General features: G+C 39.6%; 11 non-coding genes across 11 annotated transcripts; all 11 read right to left on the bottom strand.

Moving 5' to 3' along the window:
• Nucleotides 1-747: 747 nt before the first annotated feature.
• LOC142347116 (5S ribosomal RNA) lies at nucleotides 748-866 on the bottom strand. Its single transcript, XR_012760138.1, has one exon. It is a non-coding gene; the product is annotated as a 5S ribosomal RNA (ribosomal RNA).
• Nucleotides 867-2,190: 1,324 nt separating this feature from the next.
• LOC142347105 (5S ribosomal RNA) lies at nucleotides 2,191-2,309 on the bottom strand. The gene has a single exon (XR_012760127.1). It is a non-coding gene; the product is annotated as a 5S ribosomal RNA (ribosomal RNA).
• A 1,324-nt stretch (nucleotides 2,310-3,633) lies between these two features.
• On the bottom strand, nucleotides 3,634-3,752 carry LOC142347093 (5S ribosomal RNA). The gene has a single exon (XR_012760116.1). It is a non-coding gene; the product is annotated as a 5S ribosomal RNA (ribosomal RNA).
• A 1,324-nt stretch (nucleotides 3,753-5,076) lies between these two features.
• On the bottom strand, nucleotides 5,077-5,195 carry LOC142347080 (5S ribosomal RNA). The gene has a single exon (XR_012760104.1). It is a non-coding gene; the product is annotated as a 5S ribosomal RNA (ribosomal RNA).
• Nucleotides 5,196-6,519: 1,324 nt separating this feature from the next.
• On the bottom strand, nucleotides 6,520-6,638 carry LOC142347068 (5S ribosomal RNA). The gene has a single exon (XR_012760093.1). It is a non-coding gene; the product is annotated as a 5S ribosomal RNA (ribosomal RNA).
• Nucleotides 6,639-7,962: 1,324 nt separating this feature from the next.
• LOC142347057 (5S ribosomal RNA) lies at nucleotides 7,963-8,081 on the bottom strand. The gene has a single exon (XR_012760082.1). It is a non-coding gene; the product is annotated as a 5S ribosomal RNA (ribosomal RNA).
• Nucleotides 8,082-9,405: 1,324 nt separating this feature from the next.
• On the bottom strand, nucleotides 9,406-9,524 carry LOC142347045 (5S ribosomal RNA). The gene has a single exon (XR_012760071.1). It is a non-coding gene; the product is annotated as a 5S ribosomal RNA (ribosomal RNA).
• Nucleotides 9,525-10,848: 1,324 nt separating this feature from the next.
• LOC142347033 (5S ribosomal RNA) lies at nucleotides 10,849-10,967 on the bottom strand. The gene has a single exon (XR_012760060.1). It is a non-coding gene; the product is annotated as a 5S ribosomal RNA (ribosomal RNA).
• A 1,700-nt stretch (nucleotides 10,968-12,667) lies between these two features.
• LOC142347021 (5S ribosomal RNA) lies at nucleotides 12,668-12,786 on the bottom strand. The gene has a single exon (XR_012760049.1). It is a non-coding gene; the product is annotated as a 5S ribosomal RNA (ribosomal RNA).
• A 1,512-nt stretch (nucleotides 12,787-14,298) lies between these two features.
• On the bottom strand, nucleotides 14,299-14,417 carry LOC142347010 (5S ribosomal RNA). Its single transcript, XR_012760038.1, has one exon. It is a non-coding gene; the product is annotated as a 5S ribosomal RNA (ribosomal RNA).
• Nucleotides 14,418-16,484: 2,067 nt separating this feature from the next.
• LOC142346998 (5S ribosomal RNA) lies at nucleotides 16,485-16,603 on the bottom strand. Its single transcript, XR_012760027.1, has one exon. It is a non-coding gene; the product is annotated as a 5S ribosomal RNA (ribosomal RNA).
• Nucleotides 16,604-17,623: the final 1,020 nt, after the last annotated feature.

Genomic DNA, 17,623 nt, shown 5'->3' with positions numbered 1-17,623 from the left:
TAATGGCCTTTACAAGTATATGGGGTGTGTTTGGAGCAATGGTTACTGCTGAAATTGTCATTTACAAAAAGTATCCGCGCTCGATGAGGCTTAACTTTTTCGATCACCGAACTTTGTTTTGGTCACCAAATCGTCAATTTTAGTCCGATTTGGCTCATTTTTTGTGGGCATGCTCCACTTGAGCCATAATTTGGGATAAAATAAAAAAATCTGGCACCGCGAACCATTTTGGACAAGTTTTTACCGATTTCCAAAAAAGTATCCGCGCTCGATGAGGCTTAACTTTTTCGATCACCGAACTTTGTTTTGGTCACCAAATCGTCAATTTTAGTCCGATTTGGCTCATTTTTTGTGGGCATGCTCCACTTGAGCCATAGCTTGGGATAAAATAAAAAAAACTGGCACCGCGAACCATTTTGGACAAGTTTTTACCGATTTCCAAAAAAGTATCCGCGCTCGATGAGGCTTAACTTTTTCGATCACCGAACTTTGTTTTGGTCACCAAATCGTCAATTTTAGTCCGATTTGGCTCATTTTTTGTGGGCATGCTCCACTTGAGCCATAGTTTGGGATAAAATAAAAAAAACTGGCACCGCGAACCATTTTGGACAAGTTTTTACCGATTTCCAAAAAAGTATCCGCGCTCGATGAGGCTTAACTTTTTCGATCACCGAGGCTTTTTGAGGCTCTAAAATGTGTAAATATCGAATAAAAGTATTCTATGAGGTTTGAATACTCAAAAGAAAAAGCCTACAACACCTGGTGTTCCCAAGCGGTCACCCATCCAAGTACTAACCAGGCCCAATGTTGCTTAACTTCGGTGATCGGACGAGAACCGGTGCATTCAACATGGTATGGTCGTAGGCATTTGCGTAAGCGGGAGCGAATTTATATACAACAGTATTGTATTGTAGTCTCATATTCATATACAGGATCACTTTAACTCGCCGCCTTGCGGTTTGCAAAATAGTCACTTAATACATGCAATTTTAGCCACGGTTGTGTTATAATTTATGCAATTCGTAGCCATACAGTGTATTATGACAAACGCGCAAACTTTTTGCTTCCAACCATCCACAATACAGTGGAACGGCCGCAAAACAAAGCACAGATGAATTGGGTACGAGGAACCTGTATAACCGGACATTGAACCGGAAGTATGACTTCAGTGGGTTTAGGTTGGTAATTGGGAAAATCAGTAGCCAGTTGCTTTTAGCCTAATTGTTGTGATAAACTTATTAAATAGGTAAGTATTAACTCTATTTGATAAGTTTTATTTGAATGCACTCTGCGTTAGCGGAGTGCAGCCTAAAGAATGGAACTGAGCGATTTGCACTAACTTAAAAGTTAGTTTAATAAAGGGAAATTATACAATTAGTATTGATGTTTCCGAGACAGTTCCAAATATCAAATATGCATAACACGCAAGCAGGGGAACTATTATAATGGCCTTTACAAGTATATGGGGTGTGTTTGGAGCAATGGTTACTGCTGAAATTGTCATTTACAAAAAGTATCCGCGCTCGATGAGGCTTAACTTTTTCGATCACCGAACTTTGTATTGGTCACCAAATCGTCAATTTTAGTCCGATTTGGCTCATTTTTTGTGGGCATGCTCCACTTGAGCCATAATTTGGGATAAAATAAAAAAATCTGGCACCGCGAACCATTTTGGACAAGTTTTTACCGATTTCCAAAAAAGTATCCGCGCTCGATGAGGCTTAACTTTTTCGATCACCGAACTTTGTTTTGGTCACCAAATCGTCAATTTTAGTCCGATTTGGCTCATTTTTTGTGGGCATGCTCCACTTGAGCCATAGCTTGGGATAAAATAAAAAAAACTGGCACCGCGAACCATTTTGGACAAGTTTTTACCGATTTCCAAAAAAGTATCCGCGCTCGATGAGGCTTAACTTTTTCGATCACCGAACTTTGTTTTGGTCACCAAATCGTCAATTTTAGTCCGATTTGGCTCATTTTTTGTGGGCATGCTCCACTTGAGCCATAGTTTGGGATAAAATAAAAAAAACTGGCACCGCGAACCATTTTGGACAAGTTTTTACCGATTTCCAAAAAAGTATCCGCGCTCGATGAGGCTTAACTTTTTCGATCACCGAGGCTTTTTGAGGCTCTAAAATGTGTAAATATCGAATAAAAGTATTCTATGAGGTTTGAATACTCAAAAGAAAAAGCCTACAACACCTGGTGTTCCCAAGCGGTCACCCATCCAAGTACTAACCAGGCCCAATGTTGCTTAACTTCGGTGATCGGACGAGAACCGGTGCATTCAACATGGTATGGTCGTAGGCATTTGCGTAAGCGGGAGCGAATTTATATACAACAGTATTGTATTGTAGTCTCATATTCATATACAGGATCACTTTAACTCGCCGCCTTGCGGTTTGCAAAATAGTCACTTAATACATGCAATTTTAGCCACGGTTGTGTTATAATTTATGCAATTCGTAGCCATACAGTGTATTATGACAAACGCGCAAACTTTTTGCTTCCAACCATCCACAATACAGTGGAACGGCCGCAAAACAAAGCACAGATGAATTGGGTACGAGGAACCTGTATAACCGGACATTGAACCGGAAGTATGACTTCAGTGGGTTTAGGTTGGTAATTGGGAAAATCAGTAGCCAGTTGCTTTTAGCCTAATTGTTGTGATAAACTTATTAAATAGGTAAGTATTAACTCTATTTGATAAGTTTTATTTGAATGCACTCTGCGTTAGCGGAGTGCAGCCTAAAGAATGGAACTGAGCGATTTGCACTAACTTAAAAGTTAGTTTAATAAAGGGAAATTATACAATTAGTATTGATGTTTCCGAGACAGTTCCAAATATCAAATATGCATAACACGCAAGCAGGGGAACTATTATAATGGCCTTTACAAGTATATGGGGTGTGTTTGGAGCAATGGTTACTGCTGAAATTGTCATTTACAAAAAGTATCCGCGCTCGATGAGGCTTAACTTTTTCGATCACCGAACTTTGTATTGGTCACCAAATCGTCAATTTTAGTCCGATTTGGCTCATTTTTTGTGGGCATGCTCCACTTGAGCCATAATTTGGGATAAAATAAAAAAATCTGGCACCGCGAACCATTTTGGACAAGTTTTTACCGATTTCCAAAAAAGTATCCGCGCTCGATGAGGCTTAACTTTTTCGATCACCGAACTTTGTTTTGGTCACCAAATCGTCAATTTTAGTCCGATTTGGCTCATTTTTTGTGGGCATGCTCCACTTGAGCCATAGCTTGGGATAAAATAAAAAAAACTGGCACCGCGAACCATTTTGGACAAGTTTTTACCGATTTCCAAAAAAGTATCCGCGCTCGATGAGGCTTAACTTTTTCGATCACCGAACTTTGTTTTGGTCACCAAATCGTCAATTTTAGTCCGATTTGGCTCATTTTTTGTGGGCATGCTCCACTTGAGCCATAGTTTGGGATAAAATAAAAAAAACTGGCACCGCGAACCATTTTGGACAAGTTTTTACCGATTTCCAAAAAAGTATCCGCGCTCGATGAGGCTTAACTTTTTCGATCACCGAGGCTTTTTGAGGCTCTAAAATGTGTAAATATCGAATAAAAGTATTCTATGAGGTTTGAATACTCAAAAGAAAAAGCCTACAACACCTGGTGTTCCCAAGCGGTCACCCATCCAAGTACTAACCAGGCCCAATGTTGCTTAACTTCGGTGATCGGACGAGAACCGGTGCATTCAACATGGTATGGTCGTAGGCATTTGCGTAAGCGGGAGCGAATTTATATACAACAGTATTGTATTGTAGTCTCATATTCATATACAGGATCACTTTAACTCGCCGCCTTGCGGTTTGCAAAATAGTCACTTAATACATGCAATTTTAGCCACGGTTGTGTTATAATTTATGCAATTCGTAGCCATACAGTGTATTATGACAAACGCGCAAACTTTTTGCTTCCAACCATCCACAATACAGTGGAACGGCCGCAAAACAAAGCACAGATGAATTGGGTACGAGGAACCTGTATAACCGGACATTGAACCGGAAGTATGACTTCAGTGGGTTTAGGTTGGTAATTGGGAAAATCAGTAGCCAGTTGCTTTTAGCCTAATTGTTGTGATAAACTTATTAAATAGGTAAGTATTAACTCTATTTGATAAGTTTTATTTGAATGCACTCTGCGTTAGCGGAGTGCAGCCTAAAGAATGGAACTGAGCGATTTGCACTAACTTAAAAGTTAGTTTAATAAAGGGAAATTATACAATTAGTATTGATGTTTCCGAGACAGTTCCAAATATCAAATATGCATAACACGCAAGCAGGGGAACTATTATAATGGCCTTTACAAGTATATGGGGTGTGTTTGGAGCAATGGTTACTGCTGAAATTGTCATTTACAAAAAGTATCCGCGCTCGATGAGGCTTAACTTTTTCGATCACCGAACTTTGTATTGGTCACCAAATCGTCAATTTTAGTCCGATTTGGCTCATTTTTTGTGGGCATGCTCCACTTGAGCCATAATTTGGGATAAAATAAAAAAATCTGGCACCGCGAACCATTTTGGACAAGTTTTTACCGATTTCCAAAAAAGTATCCGCGCTCGATGAGGCTTAACTTTTTCGATCACCGAACTTTGTTTTGGTCACCAAATCGTCAATTTTAGTCCGATTTGGCTCATTTTTTGTGGGCATGCTCCACTTGAGCCATAGCTTGGGATAAAATAAAAAAAACTGGCACCGCGAACCATTTTGGACAAGTTTTTACCGATTTCCAAAAAAGTATCCGCGCTCGATGAGGCTTAACTTTTTCGATCACCGAACTTTGTTTTGGTCACCAAATCGTCAATTTTAGTCCGATTTGGCTCATTTTTTGTGGGCATGCTCCACTTGAGCCATAGTTTGGGATAAAATAAAAAAAACTGGCACCGCGAACCATTTTGGACAAGTTTTTACCGATTTCCAAAAAAGTATCCGCGCTCGATGAGGCTTAACTTTTTCGATCACCGAGGCTTTTTGAGGCTCTAAAATGTGTAAATATCGAATAAAAGTATTCTATGAGGTTTGAATACTCAAAAGAAAAAGCCTACAACACCTGGTGTTCCCAAGCGGTCACCCATCCAAGTACTAACCAGGCCCAATGTTGCTTAACTTCGGTGATCGGACGAGAACCGGTGCATTCAACATGGTATGGTCGTAGGCATTTGCGTAAGCGGGAGCGAATTTATATACAACAGTATTGTATTGTAGTCTCATATTCATATACAGGATCACTTTAACTCGCCGCCTTGCGGTTTGCAAAATAGTCACTTAATACATGCAATTTTAGCCACGGTTGTGTTATAATTTATGCAATTCGTAGCCATACAGTGTATTATGACAAACGCGCAAACTTTTTGCTTCCAACCATCCACAATACAGTGGAACGGCCGCAAAACAAAGCACAGATGAATTGGGTACGAGGAACCTGTATAACCGGACATTGAACCGGAAGTATGACTTCAGTGGGTTTAGGTTGGTAATTGGGAAAATCAGTAGCCAGTTGCTTTTAGCCTAATTGTTGTGATAAACTTATTAAATAGGTAAGTATTAACTCTATTTGATAAGTTTTATTTGAATGCACTCTGCGTTAGCGGAGTGCAGCCTAAAGAATGGAACTGAGCGATTTGCACTAACTTAAAAGTTAGTTTAATAAAGGGAAATTATACAATTAGTATTGATGTTTCCGAGACAGTTCCAAATATCAAATATGCATAACACGCAAGCAGGGGAACTATTATAATGGCCTTTACAAGTATATGGGGTGTGTTTGGAGCAATGGTTACTGCTGAAATTGTCATTTACAAAAAGTATCCGCGCTCGATGAGGCTTAACTTTTTCGATCACCGAACTTTGTATTGGTCACCAAATCGTCAATTTTAGTCCGATTTGGCTCATTTTTTGTGGGCATGCTCCACTTGAGCCATAATTTGGGATAAAATAAAAAAATCTGGCACCGCGAACCATTTTGGACAAGTTTTTACCGATTTCCAAAAAAGTATCCGCGCTCGATGAGGCTTAACTTTTTCGATCACCGAACTTTGTTTTGGTCACCAAATCGTCAATTTTAGTCCGATTTGGCTCATTTTTTGTGGGCATGCTCCACTTGAGCCATAGCTTGGGATAAAATAAAAAAAACTGGCACCGCGAACCATTTTGGACAAGTTTTTACCGATTTCCAAAAAAGTATCCGCGCTCGATGAGGCTTAACTTTTTCGATCACCGAACTTTGTTTTGGTCACCAAATCGTCAATTTTAGTCCGATTTGGCTCATTTTTTGTGGGCATGCTCCACTTGAGCCATAGTTTGGGATAAAATAAAAAAAACTGGCACCGCGAACCATTTTGGACAAGTTTTTACCGATTTCCAAAAAAGTATCCGCGCTCGATGAGGCTTAACTTTTTCGATCACCGAGGCTTTTTGAGGCTCTAAAATGTGTAAATATCGAATAAAAGTATTCTATGAGGTTTGAATACTCAAAAGAAAAAGCCTACAACACCTGGTGTTCCCAAGCGGTCACCCATCCAAGTACTAACCAGGCCCAATGTTGCTTAACTTCGGTGATCGGACGAGAACCGGTGCATTCAACATGGTATGGTCGTAGGCATTTGCGTAAGCGGGAGCGAATTTATATACAACAGTATTGTATTGTAGTCTCATATTCATATACAGGATCACTTTAACTCGCCGCCTTGCGGTTTGCAAAATAGTCACTTAATACATGCAATTTTAGCCACGGTTGTGTTATAATTTATGCAATTCGTAGCCATACAGTGTATTATGACAAACGCGCAAACTTTTTGCTTCCAACCATCCACAATACAGTGGAACGGCCGCAAAACAAAGCACAGATGAATTGGGTACGAGGAACCTGTATAACCGGACATTGAACCGGAAGTATGACTTCAGTGGGTTTAGGTTGGTAATTGGGAAAATCAGTAGCCAGTTGCTTTTAGCCTAATTGTTGTGATAAACTTATTAAATAGGTAAGTATTAACTCTATTTGATAAGTTTTATTTGAATGCACTCTGCGTTAGCGGAGTGCAGCCTAAAGAATGGAACTGAGCGATTTGCACTAACTTAAAAGTTAGTTTAATAAAGGGAAATTATACAATTAGTATTGATGTTTCCGAGACAGTTCCAAATATCAAATATGCATAACACGCAAGCAGGGGAACTATTATAATGGCCTTTACAAGTATATGGGGTGTGTTTGGAGCAATGGTTACTGCTGAAATTGTCATTTACAAAAAGTATCCGCGCTCGATGAGGCTTAACTTTTTCGATCACCGAACTTTGTTTTGGTCACCAAATCGTCAATTTTAGTCCGATTTGGCTCATTTTTTGTGGGCATGCTCCACTTGAGCCATAATTTGGGATAAAATAAAAAAATCTGGCACCGCGAACCATTTTGGACAAGTTTTTACCGATTTCCAAAAAAGTATCCGCGCTCGATGAGGCTTAACTTTTTCGATCACCGAACTTTGTTTTGGTCACCAAATCGTCAATTTTAGTCCGATTTGGCTCATTTTTTGTGGGCATGCTCCACTTGAGCCATAGCTTGGGATAAAATAAAAAAAACTGGCACCGCGAACCATTTTGGACAAGTTTTTACCGATTTCCAAAAAAGTATCCGCGCTCGATGAGGCTTAACTTTTTCGATCACCGAACTTTGTTTTGGTCACCAAATCGTCAATTTTAGTCCGATTTGGCTCATTTTTTGTGGGCATGCTCCACTTGAGCCATAGTTTGGGATAAAATAAAAAAAACTGGCACCGCGAACCATTTTGGACAAGTTTTTACCGATTTCCAAAAAAGTATCCGCGCTCGATGAGGCTTAACTTTTTCGATCACCGAGGCTTTTTGAGGCTCTAAAATGTGTAAATATCGAATAAAAGTATTCTATGAGGTTTGAATACTCAAAAGAAAAAGCCTACAACACCTGGTGTTCCCAAGCGGTCACCCATCCAAGTACTAACCAGGCCCAATGTTGCTTAACTTCGGTGATCGGACGAGAACCGGTGCATTCAACATGGTATGGTCGTAGGCATTTGCGTAAGCGGGAGCGAATTTATATACAACAGTATTGTATTGTAGTCTCATATTCATATACAGGATCACTTTAACTCGCCGCCTTGCGGTTTGCAAAATAGTCACTTAATACATGCAATTTTAGCCACGGTTGTGTTATAATTTATGCAATTCGTAGCCATACAGTGTATTATGACAAACGCGCAAACTTTTTGCTTCCAACCATCCACAATACAGTGGAACGGCCGCAAAACAAAGCACAGATGAATTGGGTACGAGGAACCTGTATAACCGGACATTGAACCGGAAGTATGACTTCAGTGGGTTTAGGTTGGTAATTGGGAAAATCAGTAGCCAGTTGCTTTTAGCCTAATTGTTGTGATAAACTTATTAAATAGGTAAGTATTAACTCTATTTGATAAGTTTTATTTGAATGCACTCTGCGTTAGCGGAGTGCAGCCTAAAGAATGGAACTGAGCGATTTGCACTAACTTAAAAGTTAGTTTAATAAAGGGAAATTATACAATTAGTATTGATGTTTCCGAGACAGTTCCAAATATCAAATATGCATAACACGCAAGCAGGGGAACTATTATAATGGCCTTTACAAGTATATGGGGTGTGTTTGGAGCAATGGTTACTGCTGAAATTGTCATTTACAAAAAGTATCCGCGCTCGATGAGGCTTAACTTTTTCGATCACCGAACTTTGTATTGGTCACCAAATCGTCAATTTTAGTCCGATTTGGCTCATTTTTTGTGGGCATGCTCCACTTGAGCCATAATTTGGGATAAAATAAAAAAATCTGGCACCGCGAACCATTTTGGACAAGTTTTTACCGATTTCCAAAAAAGTATCCGCGCTCGATGAGGCTTAACTTTTTCGATCACCGAACTTTGTTTTGGTCACCAAATCGTCAATTTTAGTCCGATTTGGCTCATTTTTTGTGGGCATGCTCCACTTGAGCCATAGCTTGGGATAAAATAAAAAAAACTGGCACCGCGAACCATTTTGGACAAGTTTTTACCGATTTCCAAAAAAGTATCCGCGCTCGATGAGGCTTAACTTTTTCGATCACCGAACTTTGTTTTGGTCACCAAATCGTCAATTTTAGTCCGATTTGGCTCATTTTTTGTGGGCATGCTCCACTTGAGCCATAGTTTGGGATAAAATAAAAAAAACTGGCACCGCGAACCATTTTGGACAAGTTTTTACCGATTTCCAAAAAAGTATCCGCGCTCGATGAGGCTTAACTTTTTCGATCACCGAGGCTTTTTGAGGCTCTAAAATGTGTAAATATCGAATAAAAGTATTCTATGAGGTTTGAATACTCAAAAGAAAAAGCCTACAACACCTGGTGTTCCCAAGCGGTCACCCATCCAAGTACTAACCAGGCCCAATGTTGCTTAACTTCGGTGATCGGACGAGAACCGGTGCATTCAACATGGTATGGTCGTAGGCATTTGCGTAAGCGGGAGCGAATTTATATACAACAGTATTGTATTGTAGTCTCATATTCAAATACAGGATCACTTTAACTCGCCGCCTTGCGGTTTGCAAAATAGTCACTTAATACATGCAATTTTAGCCACGGTTGTGTTATAATTTATGCAATTCGTAGCCATACAGTGTATTATGACAAACGCGCAAACTTTTTGCTTCCAACCATCCACAATACAGTGGAACGGCCGCAAAACAAAGCACAGATGAATTGGGTACGAGGAACCTGTATAACCGGACATTGAACCGGAAGTATGACTTCAGTGGGTTTAGGTTGGTAATTGGGAAAATCAGTAGCCAGTTGCTTTTAGCCTAATTGTTGTGATAAACTTATTAAATAGGTAAGTATTAACTCTATTTGATAAGTTTTATTTGAATGCACTCTGCGTTAGCGGAGTGCAGCCTAAAGAATGGAACTGAGCGATTTGCACTAACTTAAAAGTTAGTTTAATAAAGGGAAATTATACAATTAGTATTGATGTTTCCGAGACAGTTCCAAATATCAAATATGCATAACACGCAAGCAGGGGAACTATTATAATGGCCTTTACAAGTATATGGGGTGTGTTTGGAGCAATGGTTACTGCTGAAATTGTCATTTACAAAAAGTATCCGCGCTCGATGAGGCTTAACTTTTTCGATCACCGAACTTTGTATTGGTCACCAAATCGTCAATTTTAGTCCGATTTGGCTCATTTTTTGTGGGCATGCTCCACTTGAGCCATAATTTGGGATAAAATAAAAAAATCTGGCACCGCGAACCATTTTGGACAAGTTTTTACCGATTTCCAAAAAAGTATCCGCGCTCGATGAGGCTTAACTTTTTCGATCACCGAACTTTGTTTTGGTCACCAAATCGTCAATTTTAGTCCGATTTGGCTCATTTTTTGTGGGCATGCTCCACTTGAGCCATAGCTTGGGATAAAATAAAAAAAACTGGCACCGCGAACCATTTTGGACAAGTTTTTACCGATTTCCAAAAAAGTATCCGCGCTCGATGAGGCTTAACTTTTTCGATCACCGAACTTTGTTTTGGTCACCAAATCGTCAATTTTAGTCCGATTTGGCTCATTTTTTGTGGGCATGCTCCACTTGAGCCATAGTTTGGGATAAAATAAAAAAAACTGGCACCGCGAACCATTTTGGACAAGTTTTTACCGATTTCCAAAAAAGTATCCGCGCTCGATGAGGCTTAACTTTTTCGATCACCGAGGCTTTTTGAGGCTCTAAAATGTGTAAATATCGAATAAAAGTATTCTATGAGGTTTGAATACTCAAAAGAAAAAGCCTACAACACCTGGTGTTCCCAAGCGGTCACCCATCCAAGTACTAACCAGGCCCAATGTTGCTTAACTTCGGTGATCGGACGAGAACCGGTGCATTCAACATGGTATGGTCGTAGGCATTTGCGTAAGCGGGAGCGAATTTATATACAACAGTATTGTATTGTAGTCTCATATTCATATACAGGATCACTTTAACTCGCCGCCTTGCGGTTTGCAAAATAGTCACTTAATACATGCAATTTTAGCCACGGTTGTGTTATAATTTATGCAATTCGTAGCCATACAGTGTATTATGACAAACGCGCAAACTTTTTGCTTCCAACCATCCACAATACAGTGGAACGGCCGCAAAACAAAGCACAGATGAATTGGGTACGAGGAACCTGTATAACCGGACATTGAACCGGAAGTATGACTTCAGTGGGTTTAGGCCGGTAATTGGGAAAATCAGTAGCCAGTTGCTTTTAGCCTAATTGTTGTGATAAACTTATTAAATAGGTAAGTATTAACTCTATTTGATAAGTTTTATTTGAATGCACTCTGCGTTAGCGGAGTGCAGCCTAAAGAATGGAACTGAGCGATTTGCACTAACTTAAAAGTTAGTTTAATAAAGGGAAATTATACAATTAGTATTGATGTTTCCGAGACAATTCCAAATATCAAATATACATAATACGCAAGCAGGGGAACTATTATAATGGCCTTTACAAGTATATGGGGTGTGTTTGGAGCAATGGTTACTGCTGAAATTGTCATTTACAAAAAGTATCCGCGCTCGATGAGGCTTAACTTTTTCGATCACCGAACTTTGTTTTGGTCACCAAATCGTCAATTTTAGTCCGATTTGGCTCATTTTTTGTGGGCATGCTCCACTTGAGCCATAATTTGGGATAAAATAAAAAAATCTGGCACCGCGAACCATTTTGGACAAGTTTTTACCGATTTCCAAAAAAGTATCCGCGCTCGATGAGGCTTAACTTTTTCGATCACCGAACTTTGTTTTGGTCACCAAATCGTCAATTTTAGTCCGATTTGGCTCATTTTTTGTGGGCATGCTCCACTTGAGCCATAGCTTGGGATAAAATAAAAAAAACTGGCACCGCGAACCATTTTGGACAAGTTTTTACCGATTTCCAAAAAAGTATCCGCGCTCGATGAGGCTTAACTTTTTCGATCACCGAACTTTGTTTTGGTCACCAAATCGTCAATTTTAGTCCGATTTGGCTCATTTTTTGTGGGCATGCTCCACTTGAGCCATAGCTTGGGATAAAATAAAAAAAACTGGCACCGCGAACCATTTTGGACAAGTTTTTACCGATTTCCAAAAAAGTATCCGCGCTCGATGAGGCTTAACTTTTTCGATCACCGAACTTTGTTTTGGTCACCAAATCGTCAATTTTAGTCCGATTTGGCTCATTTTTTGTGGGCATGCTCCACTTGAGCCATAGTTTGGGATAAAATAAAAAAATCTGGCACCGCGAACCATTTTGGACAAGTTTTTACCGATTTCCAAAAAAGTATCCGCGCTCGATGAGGCTTAACTTTTTCGATCACCGAACTTTGTTTTGGTCACCAAATCGTCAATTTTAGTCCGATTTGGCTCATTTTTTGTGGGCATGCTCCACTTGAGCCATAGTTTGGGATAAAATAAAAAAAACTGGCACCGCGAACCATTTTGGACAAGTTTTTACCGATTTCCAAAAAAGTATCCGCGCTCGATGAGGCTTAACTTTTTCGATCACCGAGGCTTTTTGAGGCTCTAAAATGTGTAAATATCGAATAAAAGTATTCTATGAGGTTTGAATACTCAAAAGAAAAAGCCTACAACACCTGGTGTTCCCAAGCGGTCACCCATCCAAGTACTAACCAGGCCCAATGTTGCTTAACTTCGGTGATCGGACGAGAACCGGTGCATTCAACATGGTATGGTCGTAGGCATTTGCGTAAGCGGGAGCGAATTTATATACAACAGTATTGTATTGTAGTCTCATATTCATATACAGGATCACTTTAACTCGCCGCCTTGCGGTTTGCAAAATAGTCACTTAATACATGCAATTTTAGCCACGGTTGTGTTATAATTTATGCAATTCGTAGCCATACAGTGTATTATGACAAACGCGCAAACTTTTTGCTTCCAACCATCCACAATACAGTGGAACGGCCGCAAAACAAAGCACAGATGAATTGGGTACGAGGAACCTGTATAACCGGACATTGAACCGGAAGTATGACTTCAGTGGGTTTAGGTTGGTAATTGGGAAAATCAGTAGCCAGTTGCTTTTAGCCTAATTGTTGTGATAAACTTATTAAATAGGTAAGTATTAACTCTATTTGATAAGTTTTATTTGAATGCACTCTGCGTTAGCGGAGTGCAGCCTAAAGAATGGAACTGAGCGATTTGCACTAACTTAAAAGTTAGTTTAATAAAGGGAAATTATACAATTAGTATTGATGTTTCCGAGACAGTTCCAAATATCAAATATGCATAACACGCAAGCAGGGGAACTATTATAATGGCCTTTACAAGTATATGGGGTGTGTTTGGAGCAATGGTTACTGCTGAAATTGTCATTTACAAAAAGTATCCGCGCTCGATGAGGCTTAACTTTTTCGATCACCGAACTTTGTATTGGTCACCAAATCGTCAATTTTAGTCCGATTTGGCTCATTTTTTGTGGGCATGCTCCACTTGAGCCATAGCTTGGGATAAAATAAAAAAAACTGGCACCGCGAACCATTTTGGACAAGTTTTTACCGATTTCCAAAAAAGTATCCGCGCTCGATGAGGCTTAACTTTTTCGATCACCGAACTTTGTTTTGGTCACCAAATCGTCAATTTTAGTCCGATTTGGCTCATTTTTTGTGGGCATGCTCCACTTGAGCCATAGCTTGGGATAAAATAAAAAAAACTGGCACCGCGAACCATTTTGGACAAGTTTTTACCGATTTCCAAAAAAGTATCCGCGCTCGATGAGGCTTAACTTTTTCGATCACCGAACTTTGTTTTGGTCACCAAATCGTCAATTTTAGTCCGATTTGGCTCATTTTTTGTGGGCATGCTCCACTTGAGCCATAGCTTGGGATAAAATAAAAAAAACTGGCACCGCGAACCATTTTGGACAAGTTTTTACCGATTTCCAAAAAAGTATCCGCGCTCGATGAGGCTTAACTTTTTCGATCACCGAACTTTGTTTTGGTCACCAAATCGTCAATTTTAGTCCGATTTGGCTCATTTTTTGTGGGCATGCTCCACTTGAGCCATAGTTTGGGATAAAATAAAAAAAACTGGCACCGCGAACCATTTTGGACAAGTTTTTACCGATTTCCAAAAAAGTATCCGCGCTCGATGAGGCTTAACTTTTTCGATCACCGAGGCTTTTTGAGGCTCTAAAATGTGTAAATATCGAATAAAAGTATTCTATGAGGTTTGAATACTCAAAAGAAAAAGCCTACAACACCTGGTGTTCCCAAGCGGTCACCCATCCAAGTACTAACCAGGCCCAATGTTGCTTAACTTCGGTGATCGGACGAGAACCGGTGCATTCAACATGGTATGGTCGTAGGCATTTGCGTAAGCGGGAGCGAATTTATATACAACAGTATTGTATTGTAGTCTCATATTCATATACAGGATCACTTTAACTCGCCGCCTTGCGGTTTGCAAAATAGTCACTTAATACATGCAATTTTAGCCACGGTTGTGTTATAATTTATGCAATTCGTAGCCATACAGTGTATTATGACAAACGCGCAAACTTTTTGCTTCCAACCATCCACAATACAGTGGAACGGCCGCAAAACAAAGCACAGATGAATTGGGTACGAGGAACCTGTATAACCGGACATTGAACCGGAAGTATGACTTCAGTGGGTTTAGGTTGGTAATTGGGAAAATCAGTAGCCAGTTGCTTTTAGCCTAATTGTTGTGATAAACTTATTAAATAGGTAAGTATTAACTCTATTTGATAAGTTTTATTTGAATGCACTCTGCGTTAGCGGAGTGCAGCCTAAAGAATGGAACTGAGCGATTTGCACTAACTTAAAAGTTAGTTTAATAAAGGGAAATTATACAATTAGTATTGATGTTTCCGAGACAGTTCCAAATATCAAATATGCATAACACGCAAGCAGGGGAACTATTATAATGGCCTTTACAAGTATATGGGGTGTGTTTGGAGCAATGGTTACTGCTGAAATTGTCATTTACAAAAAGTATCCGCGCTCGATGAGGCTTAACTTTTTCGATCACCGAACTTTGTATTGGTCACCAAATCGTCAATTTTAGTCCGATTTGGCTCATTTTTTGTGGGCATGCTCCACTTGAGCCATAATTTGGGATAAAATAAAAAAATCTGGCACCGCGAACCATTTTGGACAAGTTTTTACCGATTTCCAAAAAAGTATCCGCGCTCGATGAGGCTTAACTTTTTCGATCACCGAACTTTGTTTTGGTCACCAAATCGTCAATTTTAGTCCGATTTGGCTCATTTTTTGTGGGCATGCTCCACTTGAGCCATAGCTTGGGATAAAATAAAAAAAACTGGCACCGCGAACCATTTTGGACAAGTTTTTACCGATTTCCAAAAAAGTATCCGCGCTCGATGAGGCTTAACTTTTTCGATCACCGAACTTTGTTTTGGTCACCAAATCGTCAATTTTAGTCCGATTTGGCTCATTTTTTGTGGGCATGCTCCACTTGAGCCATAGTTTGGGATAAAATAAAAAAAACTGGCACCGCGAACCATTTTGGACAAGTTTTTACCGATTTCCAAAAAAGTATCCAAAAAATTTAGTTTAATAAAGGGAAATTATACAATTAGTATTGATGTTTCCGAGACAGTTCCAAATATCAAATATGCATAACACGCAAGCAGGGGAACTATTATAATGGCCTTTACAAGTATATGGGGTGTGTTTGGAGCAATGGTTACTGCTGAAATTGTCATTTACAAAAAGTATCCGCGCTCGATGAGGCTTAACTTTTTCGATCACCGAACTTTGTATTGGTCACCAAATCGTCAATTTTAGTCCGATTTGGCTCATTTTTTGTGGGCATGCTCCACTTGAGCCATAATTTGGGATAAAATAAAAAAATCTGGCACCGCGAACCATTTTGGACAAGTTTTTACCGATTTCCAAAAAAGTATCCGCGCTCGATGAGGCTTAACTTTTTCGATCACCGAACTTTGTTTTGGTCACCAAATCGTCAATTTTAGTCCGATTTGGCTCATTTTTTGTGGGCATGCTCCACTTGAGCCATAGCTTGGGATAAAATAAAAAAAACTGGCACCGCGAACCATTTTGGACAAGTTTTTACCGATTTCCAAAAAAGTATCCGCGCTCGATGAGGCTTAACTTTTTCGATCACCGAACTTTGTTTTGGTCACCAAATCGTCAATTTTAGTCCGATTTGGCTCATTTTTTGTGGGCATGCTCCACTTGAGCCATAGTTTGGGATAAAATAAAAAAAACTGGCACCGCGAACCATTTTGGACAAGTTTTTACCGATTTCCAAAAAAGTATCCGCGCTCGATGAGGCTTAACTTTTTCGATCACCGAGGCTTTTTGAGGCTCTAAAATGTGTAAATATCGAATAAAAGTATTCTATGAGGTTTGAATACTCAAAAGAAAAAGCCTACAACACCTGGTGTTCCCAAGCGGTCACCCATCCAAGTACTAACCAGGCCCAATGTTGCTTAACTTCGGTGATCGGACGAGAACCGGTGCATTCAACATGGTATGGTCGTAGGCATTTGCGTAAGCGGGAGCGAATTTATATACAACAGTATTGTATTGTAGTCTCATATTCATATACAGGATCACTTTAACTCGCCGCCTTGCGGTTTGCAAAATAGTCACTTAATACATGCAATTTTAGCCACGGTTGTGTTATAATTTATGCAATTCGTAGCCATACAGTGTATTATGACAAACGCGCAAACTTTTTGCTTCCAACCATCCACAATACAGTGGAACGGCCGCAAAACAAAGCACAGATGAATTGGGTACGAGGAACCTGTATAACCGGACATTGAACCGGAAGTATGACTTCAGTGGGTTTAGGCCGGTAATTGGGAAAATCAGTAGCCAGTTGCTTTTAGCCTAATTGTTGTGATAAACTTATTAAATAGGTAAGTATTAACTCTATTTGATAAGTTTTATTTGAATGCACTCTGCGTTAGCGGAGTGCAGCCTAAAGAATGGAACTGAGCGATTTGCACTAACTTAAAAGTTAGTTTAATAAAGGGAAATTATACAATTAGTATTGATGTTTCCGAGACAATTCCAAATATCAAATATACATAATACGCAAGCAGGGGAACTATTATAATGGCCTTTACAAGTATATGGGGTGTGTTTGGAGCAATGGTTACTGCTGAAATTGTCATTTACAAAAAGTATCCGCGCTCGATGAGGCTTAACTTTTTCGATCACCGAACTTTGTTTTGGTCACCAAATCGTCAATTTTAGTCCGATTTGGCTCATTTTTTGTGGGCATGCTCCACTTGAGCCATAATTTGGGATAAAATAAAAAAATCTGGCACCGCGAACCATTTTGGACAAGTTTTTACCGATTTCCAAAAAAGTATCCGCGCTCGATGAGGCTTAACTTTTTCGATCACCGAACTTTGTTTTGGTCACCAAATCGTCAATTTTAGTCCGATTTGGCTCATTTTTTGTGGGCATGCTCCACTTGAGCCATAGCTTGGGATAAAATAAAAAAAACTGGCACCGCGAACCATTTTGGACAAGTTTTTACCGATTTCCAAA

The sequence above is a fragment of the Convolutriloba macropyga genome, chromosome 9 (assembly GCF_964194025.1).
Source record: "Convolutriloba macropyga chromosome 9, txConMacr16.3, whole genome shotgun sequence".
NCBI lineage: Eukaryota > Metazoa > Xenacoelomorpha > Acoela > Convolutidae > Convolutriloba > Convolutriloba macropyga.
The sequence above is the reverse complement of the archived record's forward strand: the minus strand, read 5'-3'. Positions and strand labels throughout refer to the sequence as shown.